The sequence below is a fragment of the Aquila chrysaetos genome, chromosome 6 (genome assembly GCF_900496995.4).
Source record: "Aquila chrysaetos chrysaetos chromosome 6, bAquChr1.4, whole genome shotgun sequence".
Taxonomy (NCBI): Eukaryota; Metazoa; Chordata; class Aves; order Accipitriformes; family Accipitridae; genus Aquila; species Aquila chrysaetos.
Genome location: NC_044009.1, coordinates 50015886 through 50025015, shown reverse-complemented (window position 1 = coordinate 50025015; position 9130 = coordinate 50015886).

Genomic DNA, 9130 nt, shown 5'->3' with positions numbered 1-9130 from the left:
GGATAGGCATAGCAGAAGCAACAGAAGGAGGATTTTGCAAGAGCTCGCTAGGTCACGTTAAACTCCTTCTCTGGCCACATCCAATGTCCAGCCCGTATGTCTGAAGATCTTGCTGTAAGCCTTTGTTATTTAGTTGGAAATTTACTGTGGCTTGGTTTAACTCTGTATTTCGGAGCTATTCTTTAATTGATATTGTGCACTTCTTCCTTCATAAGCAATAATCAAAGGTGCTGGTGCCTTGGAGGACAGGAAGGCAGATGATCAGTGCTAGTGGATGACCTGGTCTCTATAGGAATGTTACTTATACCTCAAAATTTGTACTGAAGGAGAGAAAGCAAGTGCAGAAGAGCTGTATTTACTAGGTTAAGAGACTCATACCTTTGGCTAAGCATCAATAAAAGCCTCATAGACAAACTTCTTTGTTTCTAGCAAAAATAAATATTTATTATTGCACTGGGAAAGAAATCATCTCACAAAGCCTAACTATTTTAATAAAAAATTTAATATGTTTATTTCTTCCAGACAGGAGATAAAAAGCTGTCAGAAAAATAATGGTTTAAATTACAGTGAGATGTTTTCTCTACCTAATCTTTCTTTTTCTTCTTTCCCAAAATCCACGGTGGCACGCTCAGAATTTTTATTTTTAGTAAGAAATGTCAAGGAAACACTTTATGGTAAGTGGCTGCTCACTATTAATTCTTTTGTTATTAAATGTGGGAACATTAATTACCATTAATCGTTTTGGCTCTAATATAGATTTCCCACAATAAATTCTTTACACACATATACAGACCCTGTAATCTAATCAAGCAATTTTCTCCTACCTACTTGGAAGGGAGAGAAAGAGCAAGATTGTTATTGTAATTTCTATTTTTTTAATTCTGAGGAGAAGGAAGTGCAGAAGAAACTGGTAATGGGACCTATATAAGAACAGAGAAAAACATTAACTATTCCTACAGTCAGCATATGTGCTACTCACTCAGTAATCACACTTTATAAAAGGTGAAGTACCTTAATAAAAGGTAAAGAAATTCAGTAAGAAAGATAGAAGTACATAGCTCTAAGTCATCAAGCAAATGTATTGTCTGCAAAAGCAGTGATAATAATAAACCTTTGCTTTTCCTCAAGAAAAAAAGTAACATCTAAAATGATTTAGCAGCAATTAGCACAGTGCTTCCTAGTGTAGCTCCGATACAGCCCAAATTTCCAGTGCGGTCAATGAAAGTTCACATTTAGCAACATAAACGTAAGAGAAGTCTATCGAGATAAAGAAGAAATGCAAAGTTACAAATGCTTGGCGTTGCAGACAAGGTAGTCACGGCAGCATGTGCTGCAAACTCGGTTGTTTTACTTAGGATGAAACTGGGCTTCTGAACTCTTTTTAAACATGCCACCATCAGATTTACTGATTTTCGTATTGGCAGGTACGTTCTTTAAACCGCTGCAGATAATTTTGCAGAATAAGGTTGTCATTACTCCTCAGATGCCCTAATTTGAATAAACACGATGAATGAATATACTGTATTTCTCAGAACAAACAAACTGCAAGCTCCATCTTAAGCACAGAAGCTACAGTGTGACTGATTAAGTATGTATGCTGCTTGCCAAATCTCTGCAGATCAACACAGGACTTAAAGCTCACTTTCACTTTTAGACTTATAATTATTCTCAGAATGAAGTTTCCATAATGAACAGTTAAAACCATTTATTTCAAATATTGATTTACAACTGGAGGCCTTACATTAATATGTGTCTTAGTCACTTTGGGCCGTTACCACTAATCAAGGTCTGTGCAGGCAGAGGAGAAAAACTACGTGATGATACCCTTCACCGGTACACGGTCCACAGATTACACTTTGAAGCCCAAAGTCATTCATCCAAAATCCAGCGGCAAAACAACACAGCCAAATTCCAGCAGCTCCTAAAGTCCTTTCCTCTCACTTCACGTTAGATTTAATTTCTTTAGTCCACCCTTGCAAAACCTGAACAAATTAGGTTTTAGCCCTTCCACTCATGCCTTTTCCCATGCCCTCCCACTCCAGATAGCTCCCATCATTCCTGTGTCCAAGCTTCAGCTCCTCTGTAAGCCTCCAAGCTCCGCTACAAATTTCCTTTTCCTCCCTAAGACTCTGGTGTCTTTTCACTCTTCTTTCAAGTCATTCCAGAAACACAATTGTTTAATATAAAACTCAGTCTTCTAAGAAAAGATAGACAAACATTACTTGTTTCTTTCCCATCCCCCCACTCCAGAAAATTGCTGAACTGACATAACACTTCACAGCTTGGTCAATTCCTATATTATATCCCATTTCCCTTCCTAAATCTAACTGTTGTCTTTACAGATTGCAAACCACTTCTTTCAGCAGGCAGCTCAAAACTATTTTTAAGTAACCTGCAGCACAGGCAGCTGCTGAGATGTTGCAGAGGTTCTAGACCATCTATGTGCAATGGTGCACGGATGGACTCCGTTCACACGCTTTCCTTAAGGAAATCCTTTAAGGGGCAGAAATAGTGAGACGTGAGGTCATCGCAGGTCATATCAATTCCCTGCTGACAGAAATATTTCAAGAAGAATAGTTATTCCAGTATTTCAGTAGTTCCCATAGATGGACAGGAGCTCTGTGGAGAACACCAGCTCAGATGCAGCATACAATCATTTTGATCTGCCAAAAGCTTTGCTGGAAGAACCTGACTTCCCATCTGCTCTGTAGATAATCCACACCAAGTCCCCTCCAGTAATGTGCTAGAACACGGATCTAAAAAGTATGAAAACATCCCTTTTCACTCCTCTCCATCCACCAGCAGAACCGAGGGTAACCTACTTTCTCTAAGGAGTCCCTATGTTGCAAATGAGAACAATCATACCAGTAACTCTCCAGCACAATGACACAGAATAGACAGCACTAACCCACGTACATTATTTGATAACATTTTAGCACCAAACTGTTTTTTTCTACCCATCAGCCCACAGTTTTTCCTCCTCCCAGGATGTCACAGAGTTATTGACATTGACAGAACCAGGTTAACAGAGACTAAAGGAACACTAAAAATTCCTGCCCCTAGCACAAGTGGTTGAATAATTGGTTTTTTTCCTTTCCTTTTTTTTTTTTTTTTTTCCTCCTGATGTAAAAGTTTGCAAGCTCTGGACAACCACAGGTTGCAATACAGGTTATTGCAAACCACGTTGCAATTGTGCATAGCTTTTTGCACCCTAACTGGGTCCAGTCCGGACCCCTCTCAAAATGACTTTGCAAAGAGGTAAATTCTGCTAAGTGATTTTCTTCAGCTGCATAAAACCCAGTGCTGTTAGAAAAGGTAAGCCGAGATTATATAGCATAGCTATGTGGTAAGAGAAAAAAATATCCAAATTTTGAAAAAAATGCAATTTTCTCATTTTATTCCTGAACTAGTGAGAGCTACCCTTATCTCAATATTAGCCAAACATAACCTGAAAAAAAAAAAAACCAAGAGACTGTCACAATTTCCAATACTGCATTTTACTATTTGTGAGCAATTCAAATGTGATTCAGTAGCTTATGGTTACCTTCTGGGGGAAAAAAAAAAAAAAAAAAAAATCCAAACATTTTCAGCTTCTACTACAGACAAGACAAAATGCCTATGACTTAGAGAACCTGTCACAAGTTATAAGCACAAATACCACAATTTTATATCTTCAGGAATCATTTCGAATACACAGAACAGCCCCTGGTTTTAACCTTATTTTTCCCTTAATAATTGACCTACATAAGCAACTAAATCCTTGGTACATTTTAGTGGCATAATTTAAATATCTCTTACGCATACTGTAGAGTTGTCACTGAAGTCCCTAACCAATCATTATAGAAGACTGAAGACTGGAGCGGTGCTTTAGTTGCCGCAGTATTTAGGAAAAAAAAAAAAGACAGAAGAAAAAAAAAAACCCTCAAGAAATGAACAACCTGGTGGAGATTTCAATCCATTAGCAGCATTGAGCTTGCCAGTTCTTTACTGCAGCATTTGACAAGGCTCTGAGCCAGAGATTAAGGCACGTCTCCTGAGGAAGGAAAAGAACAGGAGCTTCCACACTTCATTAAGGATATGTTTTATTTGCAAACTGCCAGCCCACAGAGTGGCACTGACTTTTGGGTCATGGAAAAGGTTGCAGTTGTGCACTTGAACCGTGCCAAGCTGAGTTGGATAATACTCTTAAAAAAGCAAATCAAAGAAAAAAGATAAGAAAAATAGGGAAATCCATGATTGCAAACCACCTAAAATAGGACTTGAAATGTAGCTTGTGCTCCAGTCAGGTTTCTCCTCCTCAAAAATTGTACTAAAGCAGGACAAGTGCCCAAAACAACAGGGAGCAGTTAGCTGCAAAATGCATATTCATGCTGTATTTTTTTTATAATTTAAACATACATTCTCAGATTTATTTCACATTGATTGCTTTAAAAATGTTAATATCCCTACAGAGTCGAGCCTTATCGTTATTTGATCCTTTGCCAAAGACTGTACTAGCATTCCACGACTGTATACATTTTTTACTAAGCTATTGTTGCTTTTTCCTGGCTTGTTTTTCAAAATCCAAATAGAAATACATAGCTTATATAGTTTAAAGTATAAAACATAAATCACTCATCATAAAGGGCCAATTCTTGGAGTCTTTATTTGGTATTTGCACTGGCAATTTCCCAATCATTTTCAAATGGAGTTGCATTTGAGTACAGACATGGATGCCAGTAAAGGTAAATTTTCTCCATTCCAGGAAAAAGAGCTTTAACAATAATGTTCTGTGTTAGGTCCCAGATCCTCTTTACGCTAACATCAACAGGATAGTTTGCAAAGAAAAGTGTTCAATGGTTAAAGGTAAGAAAAGAAAAGGGTGCCCATGGGACCATTACTGGGAAACTTGCCTAAGAATAGGTAAATTATACTGCTGCAATATACATGACCTATTTTCTCGGTTTTGAATACGCATATATGCGCTAATAGTGATCATCAACAGAGCTTTGAGTTGTTCAGCCTGTGCACCCAGCTGGTATGGTTGCAACCACCATTACAGCTATTGCTGAGGGCTGAGCGCAGCAAGCGATGCTGGCAGACGGGAAGGTGCAGCTTTGCCGAGGTCTAAGCTTATGGCTACATATCATCTTCAATACCTAAAGAAAAGCAAAGCAGTTACAATTCTTTTTTTAATTTCTAGCTGATGTCCTCTGCTTTCCTTCATTAGCTATGAAAATATGAACCGGATAAACTAGCGATGCATGGAGAAGCAAGAATTTTTAATGTTCCGCAAGCTCAAGCAGCTCAGTCGATTTTTTTTTTTAAATTTTTTTTTTAAATGCATGCAGATCTCATAGGTAGTTCTCCCCCTGACAAACTTCCTGATCTTCCCCGTTTCACAACATTTAAAGAGAATTTCAAATAGGACTGGTACTTTCCATATAACCCAAAATGGCAAGATGTCATGACAACCGTAATTGGCAGCAAAAGTAGCACCCCAGCTCAGACTAGGCAAAGGCTTTGGTAAGCATCTTTAATGAGATCAATAGAAAATTTACTTTGCTCCATTTCCAGAACTGCTTTGCCTTTCCTCTCTTTTAGTCATGCAGAGAAGGGAAAGTCAACAGCTGTAAAGTTATTGGTCTTTTTTGTCTTCGCCATTCAGGATAACCAAATTTCTGACCTTTGGAGGAACAGTCAAACTGTTTGTAAAGCTGAGATAAAGGCTTGGTTATGATTCAAGCTTCACGAAAAAAATCATCAACCAAAATAGAGCGTTCATCCAGAGGAGAAGTATGGCATCTCCTCTTAGTCTTATGAGTTGAGAGGGAAGCAGTAATTGGGAAAAATATCAGAAACTTACAAGAGAGAACTTTTGAACTGTTGGCCAACTTTGCTTTGCTCCTATAAATTTTCTTCACTTGCCATGTTCCTTTTGCAAGAAAAAAAAAACTAACAACAAAAAACCCAAACCTATAAACATTAGTTAGCTTTGTGGTGAGGTGTTTGTCTGCCAACCTGAGGTTAGAAGCAGAGCTGGGATCCCAAGAGCTAGGCTTTGTATTATAGTATTGTATTTTTGATGCGGTAGTTAAGAGTCAATTACTGTTTCCATTATAAACCCTGTTTTCCAAGGGTTTATACCTCAACCATTTTCATTTCCATCATGCTGAACTTGGCATACAGGCAGTATGGATACACAATTTTTAAATAGACTAAATGAGGTTGGCCCATTTTTAGATACAGAGTAGTCAGAAACTGTTTGTCAGTTGGTTTTGATTTTTATTCTTTGAATTTCACAAACTAAACTATAGTTTCACTTTTAAAACTAGATTACTTCAGAGAACTAGTCTCTGTGGTTGGGTCTGAGACCTCTTAGCACTTGTAAGGAAAACTTAATTGCATTTTTTAAAAAATACGAAAGCTTGTTGACAAAATTCTCCCTTTAAGACCTGATTTTCTACATGTAATTTGAGATGCTAGGACTCCCAAACCACGTGTCCCAACCGAGACTGGTGCATATCAAGCCACTTACAGCTCAAAAGTGGATTTTATCCAAATAACTTACCTCACTTTGGAAAACAGGGGGCAACACATCAATTCAGAGGTCAACAACTTCAGTAATAATCTTTCCGGTGACTTCAGAAAGCTTTGGACCTGACAGACTCAGAGGAACTGTCTCACTGTCTTCCCCACCAATGACTCAAGGTTGACTGTGCAACTTGGGGCAGAGGGAGGGCTGTCTCACAGGCCAGGTGAAACCCAGAGCAGAGCATACCCTTGATAAAGACCAAAATCCAGATGGCCACTGGCTGTTAGAGCCCTCCATCTGGGGCTGCGTGTCACTCGGTAATTGCACACAGCAGATGCTAATTGCTTAAAAGCTACTTCAGCTTAGAAAACTCACTTTGCCAAGGCCACAATGAATATTTTTCTTTGACTTCAATTTCCATGCATTCCTTCCACCTGAATTTCCTGCATTTTTTCTATTAATTAAAGATAGCTAGAATCACAGAGCAATGACACAAAAGTTTCACAATTTGGCTTTACCACTGTTAGCCTGACTCACATTCAATTCATCCCCGTGAATGTCTTTTCCTAGAGAAAAGGTTTGTTTCCTCTGAAGTACAATGAACTCAAAGTTAATTTTTACTAGAAAGGTTTCTGATATTTTTCCCCAACAGAACTGCTCGATAGTCTAAAAGTCAAAGCAGAGCCATTTCCCTACTTTTTAAGGTGACCAATAACACCCTGAACTTCTAAAACACCATGCCGTTGGCTTCTCAAACTTTTTTTTTACAAAACATTCTTAGAGTACCCCAGTAAAATAGGCAAGTTTGATTGTACTAACTTTACTCTTGGAGAAAATGAATCACAGCAAAGCTGTGACTCACCCAAAATCGCACAGAGGATCAGGGGCAGAGATAGGACGAGAACAAACATCCCAATTCCCACTGCCATGTTTCGGGCTTTCGGCGGGTTGCTTTCCCAACACAGAAACTGAGCAGAAAACTATTAGGTTCTAATCCAAACTTTGCTGATGTTGATAGATTTCAATAAACTTTAGGTCAAATCCTTATTTCTCATTTATTCTGGAGTGAGATACACAAATTTAGTCTAATGTATGTAACATCACCCAACATTGCCACCTCTCCGAACATCCCGCATCGCAGCAAGGTGAGATACTAAGCTGGTGGGCATAACACCAAGCTTCACTGCCGCTACTGTTCGCATCGTATTGTTAGGTTGATACAATTTTTCTCACGCAGAATAGGGCATATTACAGGGGTGAAATGCATCGTTATTGGCTTACCATCTTCCCTCTCACTGTCTACGTACAATCACCATAGGCTATATGTTCTGGGAGTGCACGCTCAGATCATGTTTTTGTGAACACTGACAAGAACGACTTTCTTGAAAGCTATCAAAGCCGTCCTCATTATCCTTTATGGGCTGTGTAGAAAATGTCTCCACTGTTAGACATTTAACTGGAGTGCAGCAGAATGGTTTTGCTGGCCCCCTCCAGTTCTTCGGGTAAAAGCTCTGTTCATAATCAGTTTCTGCTTTTTTTAATGACCCTCAAGAGGTCCCTTCTGGTACACTTCAGTTCCCTTTCTAGTGTCCCATTGATTTTACAGACTTTAGGAACTTGCTCTTAACCTTCTGCTTTTTTCCTGGATCACTGCTGAATGATTAGGCACTATACAGCCTTTTGTTACCCAGTACACTGAGAGTGATATCTGGAGAATTAAAACACCAGTTACAATAACATTTGCTAGGGAAAGAGACTGCTCTTCTCTCAGGGCTATTCACCCTATTTATGTGCATGATTTTCTCAGAGAACAAGAATGACTTCAGACTCACAGGAAAAAAATACAGGACTATCTGCTTGAATACAAGATTGAAATTCAGTCAAAAGCCTACGTTTGTACCATGAATTTTAGCAACAGAAGTGGAAGCATTTAGTCTTGGGAAGGGTGGGCCAGAGCCTGGAAGATGGTGGGCAGCGTGTAAGAATAAAAAATAGAGATTAAAAAAAAAAAAAAAAGGATTTTAAAGGATTTTCCAACTAAAGTGTTTCCAGTTATCTGATTTGATTCACATGGAGCCACATCAGTGCCAAAAATGCTTGCTTGTTGGGTTTGTTTTTGAAGTTAGAGAAGTTCGAGAAATACCTCTTAAGACATGCCAGGTGAATGCAAACAGAAGGATGCTCGGTGCAAGGACATCCTCCTAACCACAGCGTAGCAGTGGCACAGGCTGTGATTAAACGTGCCGTTCCTCCCGACGACTCTGATCTTTCTCAGATGCTCTCATTTCACCAGGATCCTGCTGCAGGAAGGACTGATCTTCCCTATGCAATTTCAGGACTTTTTCCCTTTGCTATGTCCTCCCCAAGTATTGTATCAAACTTTTTAAAGGTAGATTAGTTCCTTGAAAAAGATAAAGGACAGAGCTCCGGTATCATCCTGCAACACCCCTCTGCCGAAATTTCCCCAGGAGGATTAAGTTCAGGCAACTCCATTTACATCAACAGGTTTGAACCAGCATGGGGAGCCGGTTGCAGCCCAATTACCGCCCACTGCCCGCTCTCGGCTCCTGCTGCCTAGCTGAAAGATGCTGGGGGGAAAAAACAAAACAAAACAAA